At 35.4% G+C, this 10,390-nt stretch overlaps 1 non-coding gene across 1 annotated transcript; it reads left to right on the plus strand.

Annotated features, from left to right (window-relative positions):
- The first annotated feature begins 1,690 nt into the window (after positions 1–1,690).
- LOC121203874 (small nucleolar RNA R71) lies at positions 1,691–1,797 on the plus strand. Its single transcript, XR_005898807.1, has one exon. It is a non-coding gene; the product is annotated as a small nucleolar RNA R71 (small nucleolar RNA).
- The last annotated feature ends 8,593 nt before the right edge of the window (positions 1,798–10,390 follow it).

The raw sequence follows: 10,390 nt of genomic DNA on the forward strand, positions 1-10,390 counted from the left end.
GTATTGAGCTCGTCTTGGCTTGGTTTCGACCTATCGGGTGTTCTTGATTTTTGTGTCTGCCATTCATCTAGCTCCTCGATTTGTAGCCTCCGTTCTTCATAGATAGGTCCCTTGTTGTTGTTTGAACACGACTCATATACGTTTTTTGCAATTGTTTCCTGCATAGAAGGTTTCACCACGTGATCATTACTAGTAGAATGATTTATACAACCACCTTCAATCTTTGATGTGTTACTCGAATTACGAGCTTGAAGGGTGATTGGTTCATCTTCCACACGAAGTGTGAGTTCACCTGTACCAACATCAATAATGGTTCTAGCAGTCGCTAAAAAGGGTCGTCCTAAAATTAAAGGTAACAAAGTCTACTGGGTATATAAATTTATTGATCATAACAAGAACATCTTCAATGATACCCCTAGGAAATATATCAGGCAATTGAATTCTCATCCTAGTTTGTTTGGGTTCCCCAAGACCTAGCTGTTTAAACATTTTATAAGGCATAACATTAATGCTTGCCCCGAAGTCAGCCAATGCATGATGAACATCTAAACTACCAATTAAACAAGGAATCATAAAACTCCCTGGATCTTTCAATTTGTTAGGTAGCTTATTCTATAATATGGCTAAGCAAAGTGCATTCAATTCCACATGCGGTGCCACATCCAACTTTCATTTTTTTGTTAAAAGCTCATTTAAGAATTTGATTGCGTTTGGCATCTGCGAAAGCACTTTAATAAACGGTAAGTTTATATGTAGTTTCTTTAAAAGTTTAAGGAATTTACCAAATTGTTCGTCTGATCGGTCTTTTCTTGTCGCATTGGGGTATGGCACACGAGGTTTATATTCTGTACTTACTGGCTTTGGGTCATTTTGCCCTACCTCATTCTTACCTTTGCTTACAATCGTTTCTAGCCTTGGTTTTGCAACTAACCCTTCCTCATCTTGAATGGAAATATCGTTGAGTTGCTCCCTTAGGTTAGACTCAGTGTTGCTTGGCAGGCTACCTTGTGGTCATTCGGAAATTAACTTAGCGAGCTATCCAATCTGAGTTTCGAGCCCCTGGATTGATGCTTGTTGATTTTTGAGTGCTGTCTCAGTATTCTGAAAATGAGTTTTTGACACTAAGATGAATTTGGTTAGCATCTACTCAAGGTTCGACTTCTTTTCTTGCAGGTAAGGTGGTTGTTGAAAACCTAAAGGATGTTGTGGCCTTTGATTTCCTTGACTGCCCCACAAGAAATTGGGATGGTTCCTCCAACCTGCATTATAAGTGTTACTATATGGATTATTTTGGGGTTTAGAGTTATTGTTACCCATATATTGGACTTGTTCCTCCTTGATGCTAGGGTTGAAAGGTTGATATTCTGTGCATACTCCTCCTCCATTCGAGTTGCACCTCATCACTGGATGTACCTGAGTAGAACCACACAAACCGCCAATCTTTTTATTTAAGAGCTCTACTTGGTTAGATAGCATAGTAACTGCGTCAAGGTTGAAAACACCGGCCGCTTTCATCGGCTTTGTTCTCATAATTTGCCACTGATAATTATTCAGTGACATCTCCTCAATAAATTCGTAAGCCACCTCAGGTGTCTTATTATTGATAGTTCCTCCAGTGGCTGCATCAATCATTTGCTGAGTCGAAAGATTCAGGCCATTATGAAACGTTTGAACCTGTAGCCAAAGTGGTAACCCAAGGTGAGGGCACCTTCTCAAAAGGTCCTTGTATATCTCCCATGCATCGTAGAGTGTTTCTAAATCCATCTACATAAAAGAAGAGATATCATTACGTAATTTGGCTACTTTAGCCGGTGGAAAATATTTTAATAAAAACTTTCCAATCATTTGTTCCTAAGTAGTAATTGACACTCGTGGTCACGAGTTCAACCATTGTTTAGCCTTATTCCTTAAAGAAAAGGGAATCAACCGAAGGTGAATAGCGTCATCAGAAACACCATTAATTTTAAAGGTATTGCAAAATTCTAGGAAATTTTCCAAGTGAGCGTTGGGATCCTTGTCCTGCAAACCATCAAACTGAACAAACTGTTGTATCATTTGAATTTTGTTAGGTTTTAGTTCAAAATTATTTGCAGCAATAGTAGGTCTAACTATACTTGACTCAGTTCCTGTTAAATTAGGTTTAGAATAATCATACATAGTGCATGGAGTAGGATTCTGATTTACTGGATCAGCAGCAATCGTAGGAGGTAGCGGATTTTCTTGGTTTTCAGCCATCTCCTCGGTTGTGGTTGAAGTATCATCCTTTTGCTCATCCTCTGTGTATCTTAGGCTTCACCTTATTTCTCTCCGATTTCTGTAAACTGTGCGGTCGATCTCATCATCAAAAATAGTGGTCTTGACAGGTTTCTTCTGGTCATAAACTAGAAAAACCTGTCAGAAGAAAATAAATGAAGAATTAGAAAAGAAAATAAAAATTTAAATTGCAATAGAAGAAAAATGGCTAAAGTAATAAAAATCAAGTGTTCCTAATATCCTAGTTCCCCGGCAACGGCGGTAAAAGCTTGATTGCGTGATATTCGTAATAGGTTTTAAAGATTTATAAATGAAACATTCTTGAGACTAAATTATTATCACAATTAAGGCAAGTGTACCTATCAAACAGTAGTATAGTTTAGCAAGACCGGATTGTTGAACCCAAAGGAACTACGAGTACTAGTATTTACTTCCTTTTTATTATCTAGCCTAAAAATTAAGAGGTTTGGTTGCCAAAACTAATTACTAACTAAGAATGCACAGAAAGAAAACTCGGGTAAATACTTTTGGGAAAATTCGATTGATTGAGACAATACCTAAGGAAAAATCCACCTAGACTTCACTTGTTATTTGACTCTGAATCAGACAATTTATTCATTTAGCTCGATCTGTGGAAATCCTTAAGTTATATTATTATCTCTCTCGAGACTAAAATAACGTTTAACCCTAGGTTGAATAATTGAAATCTCTTTCTAATTAACACCCTAAAATTGCATTAACTCGATCTATGGATTCCCTTATTAGGTTTCACCCTAATCCGACAAAATCTTGTCACCTTATCTCTAGGCGCGCAATCAACTCCGCTTAATTATGCAATTTTACTCTTAAACAGGGTATATTCCTCCTCTGAATAAGAGCGTTAACTTGAATCAATATCTTGGAATATTAAAACAAGAATTAAGAACACATAATTAAGAACAAGTCAAATATTTATCATACAATTCAGATAATAATAACAAGATCTGTCTTAGGTTTCATTCCCCTTAGGTATTTAGGGGGTTTAGTTCATATTTATGAAAGAAAACATCTCAAAAGCATAAAGATAACAAAACATAAGAAAACCCAAAACTTCTGAAGGAACTTGAAGGGAGATCTCCAGTCTTGATAATGAATCCGGCTATTGAGACGGATTAATCTACTTTCCTTGAGTAATTACTTGTTTCCTACTCTGTGTGCCCCTTCTAAATGCCTCATCAAGTGTTTAAATAGGCTTTTGAATGCCTAAGACCCCTAAAAATTGACCTTTTTCGAATAGGACTAAACTTAGGCTCGATAGGGACACGCCCATGTGCGATTACTCCAGCCCGTGGTCAAGGCTGTTAAATAGGCACAGACGTGTGGTCTACCTGTGTAAGTCGTGCTTTGATCCTTCCAAATTGACACGGCCGTGTGACACGCCTGTGTGAGGAATTCGAGGCCATGTTGTTTTCCCATGTGGGTCCATTTTCTCCATTTTTGGCTCGTTTCTCGCTCTTTTTACTCTCCTATGCTCACCTAAGTATAAAACATGAAATTAAAGGATTAGGAGCATCGAATTCACCAAATCTAAGGAGAAATCATCCGTAAATGCGCTAAGAATGGGATAAAAATATGTATAAATTACGGTTTATCACTTGTATACTTTTATGTAAGTAGAAGCTCAAGTTCAAATAGATAAAGAATCGAAAGCTAGTGTATTGGAAATATAACTTCTGCAACATATAACATTACTTACAATAGTGGAATTCATATCCCAATAAATTGGTAAATGATATCCTCTTATTGGCATTACATAATAGATAAAAGGTAAACGTGATCACGAGCCATTTGTCTTTGTGATGAGTCATTTGTCTTTGTGATAAATGGCTTAGTTACTATTTGATAATAATTGACTTTTCATAAAGGAAGACGCAATTGTTACCATGAGATAAAATAGGATCATATTGGGAGAATGAATTTATCCTAAAGAGATTAATGATTTCTTATAAGAGTAACACACTTATGACAAAGAGTAATTGGACCACGTATCAAGTAACTTTCTTGATGGTATGTAATTGAGGAGATCTTAGTCACAATACTATAACGAAATGAGTTCATGACTAAATGAGTTTATAATTAATAGGCAAAAAGCTGGAAATTAATTATATATCATTTGAGCCCTAATTACATATGTCCAAGTGGTGCCTCCGCTAGCTTGTTGACACTAGAAATGAATTGCATATAGAATCAAATGAAAAAAAATGGATAAAAATGATAAAATTTGAGAAATGAGTTAGATTCGGAAATAAATGTGGTTTCTCACTAAGTATGGAAATGAGTGACAATTAATTTAAAATTTTCAAATTATTATCTAATCAAATAATTGAAGTTTGAAAATGGAATTAAATTAATTGGTTATTGTGAATCTATTTAATATGGAAATTAAATATAAATTCTCATAGATTATTTTACAGTAAAGTTGTCATGACTTAATGGAATTAGAATTGGGTTGATAAAATTATTTAATTTGAAAATTAATTTAATAAATAATATTTATTTTTGGAAATAGAAAACATGTATTAAGTTAGATTAAATTATGAAGTGCTGGGTTAAATGTCTAGGAAGCACATATAATTGGACCCAATACAAAAGCGGCCTAAATCTCCTCATAATACATATGAGGTATTCAAAGAGAATTACTTTCCTGCTGAAAGTAAGAAAGTGCCTTTGGTTTTGTGTTTGATTCATGATTGTTGAGCCCACATTCGAAGTGATTCATGGCACGAGAATAGTGAAGAAGGTCATTCGATTGAAAGTCGGGAACGTCAAGGATCAGACTGAACTTCATTTCTTCTATTGGAATAACATGAGATGGGTCAAATTGATATCACCGGAGCATGGATACATGAAATATGTCATGAATCTTTTGTAATTCCAACGGTAAGGTTAGGTGATATGCAACTGGTCCAACTCTTTTGACGATTTCATACGACCCAATAAACTTGGGACTCAATTTTCCCTTACAAACAAAACAGAAGATCTTTTTCCACGGAGATACCTTAAGGAATACCTTTTCACTGAAAACATATTCAATATCTTTCTACTTTAGATCAACATACAATTTTTTTCCTATCAGAAGCTACTTTCAATCTGCCCCTGATCATCTTTACCAAATTTTCAGATTCCTAAATAAACTCTGGCCCGATTACTTTCTTTTCACTCAATTCCAACCAACATAAGGGTGTTCTACATCATTGACCATATAATGCTTCATATTGAGCCATTTGAATTCTCGACTAGAAATTTTTATTATACAAAAATTCAGCTAATGGTAAATAATGTTTCCAACCAGATTTGTATCAATAGTATAAGCTCACAACATATCTTCCAAGACTTGAATAACTCTTTTTGACTGGCCATCAGACTGAGGATGGAATGTTGTGCTGAAATTTAATCTCGTACCTAATGATTTGTGCAACTATTTCCAGAATCTCGAGGTGAAATGAGGATCTCAATCTGAGATAATAGACACAAGCGCACCATGAAGTCTAACTATCTCATGGATATACACTTCAACTAGCTTCGAAAGTGACCAATCATTTCTAACTACCAAGAATTAAGCAGACTTTGTCAGTCGATCCATTACCACCCAAATTGTGTCTCTTTTGGTCAGTGGTAATGGTAAACCAACTACAAAATATATTGCAATTTGTTCCTAATTCCATTCTGGAATAGATATATGCTGTAAGAATCTAGTGGGAACTTAGTGTTCAACTTTTACCCATTAGCAGGTCAAAAGCATTTAGCTACATATTCAACAATCTATCTTTTCATTCTGGACCACCAATATGATTCTCAGAAGTCACAATACATTTTCACACTACCAGGGTGCATAACAAAAGGACCATCGTGAGCCTCACACAAAATCATCCTTTTTAGATCAACATTATAAGGAACACACATTTGATTGCAAAATCGGATGCAATCATTCATATCAATATTGAAAGTCCCAGTAACACCTTGCTGGGCAAGCTTCATTTCCTCCACTAATTTAGAATCAATAGGCTACGCCTCTTTAATTCGATCAATCAACACAAACTTAACTTTCAACTCAGCTAATAGACTTCTATCATCACATATATTGAACTAAGCAAACATCACTCTCAATTTAATTATTGATTTCCAACTCAAAGTATCAATCACAACATTCACTTTCCCCGAATGGTAATCAATTATGTAATTATAATCTTTCAACAGTTTGATCCAACAAGCTGTTTCAGACTCAACTCCTTTTGAGAGAAGAGATAATTGAGACTTTTGTGATCCACATATATATGACATTTTTCACCATACAAGTAGTGCCTCCAGATTTTTAGAGCAAATACCACAACAGCTAGCTATAAATCGTGTGTCGAGTAATTGTGTTTATTGTTTTTAGTTGAGAGGACACAAAAATAATTAATTTACCATCCTGCATCACGACATATCCCAAACCATTCAATGAGGTATTGGTGAAAAGAACAAATTCTTTCACTGACTCAAGCAAGTTTAGGATCGATGCTTCAGTCAACATAGCTTTCAACTTCTCAAAATTTTCTTGACACTGACTATCCCACACAAATGGAACATTCTTATGCAGGAGCTTCATCATAGGCAAAACTATTCTGGAAAACTCATTCACAAATCTCCTGTAATAACCGACCAAGCCAAGGAAGCTTCGAACTCAGATACATTTTTTGGTGCTTTCCATTGAAGGATAGCTTCAATCTTTTTAGGGTCAACTTGAATTCCCTTAGCTGAGATAATGTGCCCTAGAAACACCACATCAGATAAATAGAACTCACACTTACTAAGCTTCCTAAAAAGTTACCTGTCACACAACACTAGCAATACGATTCTCAAATGCTTATCATGCTTGGCCTTTGATCTCAACTATATCAAGATATCATCAATAAACACAAGCACAAATTGATCCAGATAGGGCTGAAAAATGCAGTTCATAAGGTCTATAAATGCCGTAGGTGCATTCATCATCCTGGATGGCATAACAAGAAATTTATAGTATATGTATCGTTATGAAACATTGTTTTTGGTATGTCACTATCCTTTACTTTCAACTCATAATATCCCGATTTGAAATCAATCTTGGAGAAGATTGATGTACCTTTCAAGTAATCAAATAAATCATCGATACGCGATAATGAATATCGGTTCTTAATCATCAACTTATTCAACTGCTGATAATCAATGCAGAGCCACATCGACCCATCTTTCTTTTTAACAAACAACACTAGAGCTCCCCAAGGCCATAAACTAAGACATATAAAGTCGTAATCCAGGAGGTCTTGCAACTAACTTCCAAATCTTTCAACTCATTCGTTCTATACGGTACAAAGGAATTGAAAAAGGAGTTGTACTCAAAGTAAAATTTAATTGCAAATTCCACCTCGCGATTGGGAGGCAATCCTGGTAATTCCTTAGGAAACACATCTGAGAACTTGCATGCTATCTGAATCTTGCTTATCTGACTTTTATCCGAGTGCAAGTTAATAATATAAGCTAAGATCGCTTTAAAACATTGACTCAATAGCTTATTAGCTCGAACTGAAGAAATTATATAAGTTGAACCATCAATTTGATACCATTCACTTCTATAACTTCACCATCTGAACTTTTTTGAGACAATCCAAAATCACTCAATGCTCAGTCAACCAGTTTATACCCAGAATCACATCGAAATCACTGAACGACATAATTAAAAAATCAACATGAAATGATCTATTCTAGATTTCCAATGGACACTGCCTACACACCTAATCAACGAGCTGAATTTGTTCCAAAGGACTAGATACAACCATTGTAATTTTTGATAATTTAGATCTCAAATTCACTGATTTCATAAAGATATAATTAATATAAGAATACGATGAACTAGGGTCAATCAAAGCATATACAGGTGCTAAGAATAAAAGAAAATACCTCCTACAATAATGATAGCATCACCTTTTTCCCAAGTTCTGACCACATAGGCTTGTGCTGGGGCTTTAGCCTCTAATTGCTGAACAACTGATTTAGTCCCTCTGTTCTAACTTCCCTTCAATGCAAAACCCCCACGAGGATTTCCCTGACCCTTAATAGTAGAAGCGGACCTCTGAATGGGAATGAGAGAAGCATCATCAAAATGTTCTAGAGACCCACATTTGAAACATGCCCCGATCTTCCAAGGTACCCGAGACTCTTTAGATCACTTTGACACAGGGTGCAAACTAGATGTCCCAAATCACTTCCTAAAGGTTTAAGAGGGCCTAATATTTTTCATAAGGCACATGACCAACTCAACTATTTTTGCACGTTCAGTTAGATTGAAAAATTCTTTTCACTTTTGCGATACTAATTAAACTCTAATCTCATTATACAATCCTTGTAAGAATCACTTAGAACTCTTTTCTTTGGAAGTAATCAATTCTAAAGCATACTTGATGAGCTACATGTAACAACCTAATTTTAGGGGCTAGTCGAAATAGTGGTCTCGGAACTACAAATCTAAAGTTAGAGAAATTATTTTATTATTAAAATAGATTCATAGCATGTTTATAATAGTGCTTGAAAAACTTAGTGAGCTAATTTTAACGTTTGTGAGCCCAATTGCGAAAAAGGACTAAATCGTATAAAGTACAAAAGTCTTAAATTGATAACTAAGGGTGCCAAATTTCCATGTATCATAAATTTGGGGTTTTTAAAGTTAAATTGGGCCATTAAATAGGTGATGGCCAGCCATGGTAGATGAAAATGTTGAAAAGTCAACATTAGGTGAAATTTGATGACATAAGGTGTATTATAATAATACCTAAGCGTAGCTATCATCTTTTTCTTTCATTCTCTCTTTATTTCACCGATTTTTTTAGCCATTGTTAAGTGTTTTAAGGTTCAAAATTTGCAGCAACTTATTCCTCTCACAAGTGATTTTAATGAGTTTTCTTAAAGATTTTTGCATTTTTGAAACCCTTGAAGCATGAGCTTTCAAATGAGGGGTCTATATTGCAAAATGATTAAGAGTTTAGGGTTTGACCATGAGAGTATTTAGGGTGATTTTTGAAATTTTATGGAAGAAAATGAGTCTTGGGTGTTTTATAAACAACTTTTGTGAAAGGAGTTAGCATGAAAACACCTAATAGGACTAATGTGCATAAGTTGTAAAATAGATAATAAATGTGTGAAATAGTGGGAGTTTGGAGTTGCTATAAGAGTCAAAGAGGTTTGGCTAGTCTTGAGAAATAAAGAAATTTTATAAAAATCGATTTTCGGGCTGAGGGGTAAAATGGTCATTTTGTAAAAGTCTAAGGGCAAAATTGTCATTTAGCCCAATTGTGAATTGTTGAGTGCTTAGGTTGATAAAGTGACTTAATAATTGCATTTTGTTATTATAGATCAAGAAATACCAAGTCAAAACCTAGACCAGGGGAAAGCCAGGCAAACCAACTAAATCGGTAGTCACCACATTTTGTAATCCGAGGTAAGTTGTATGTAAATAATACAACTACATTGTTAATTATATGTGTTTGAATTATTACAACATAAATTTCTTGATTGTGAAATTGAGAATGTATAATGATAAATGAGGTAGTAGAATTTTCGTTGGAACCTTAGGAAGTAAATCGGATATTCATGCCATGACATTTGGCTCATTCGTGTGTGAGCTAGTGTAAGACATATCTGGGACATGCATCGATCACATTATGGGAGCCAGTGTCAGACCATGTCTGGGACATGGCATCAGCATTGAGACAAGGGCTAGTGTAAGACATGTCTGGGACATGCATCGGCCTCGAGACGTAAGCCAGTGTAAGACATGTCTAGGACATGCATCAGCTACAAGATGATAGTCAGTGTAAGACCATGTCTGGGACATGGCATTGACTTGAGATATGAGCCAGTGTAAGACTGTGTCTAGGACATGGCATCGACACCTTACCCTATGCTTGAGGCTTATGTAATATCTGGTAGTATTCCGAATGGTTCAATGGTGAAAGTTATGTTCTAAGCTAATGAGGAAAGTATAACCATGTTGTAAGTGGTATAGGTGCCCAATTGGTACTTATGAGATATGAGCTCAATATATAATATGTAACTTGTATGGATGGTAATGAGTAAGTTATGG

The sequence above is a fragment of the Gossypium hirsutum genome, chromosome A07, assembly GCF_007990345.1.
Source record: "Gossypium hirsutum isolate 1008001.06 chromosome A07, Gossypium_hirsutum_v2.1, whole genome shotgun sequence".
NCBI classification, from domain to species: Eukaryota; Viridiplantae; Streptophyta; class Magnoliopsida; order Malvales; family Malvaceae; genus Gossypium; species Gossypium hirsutum.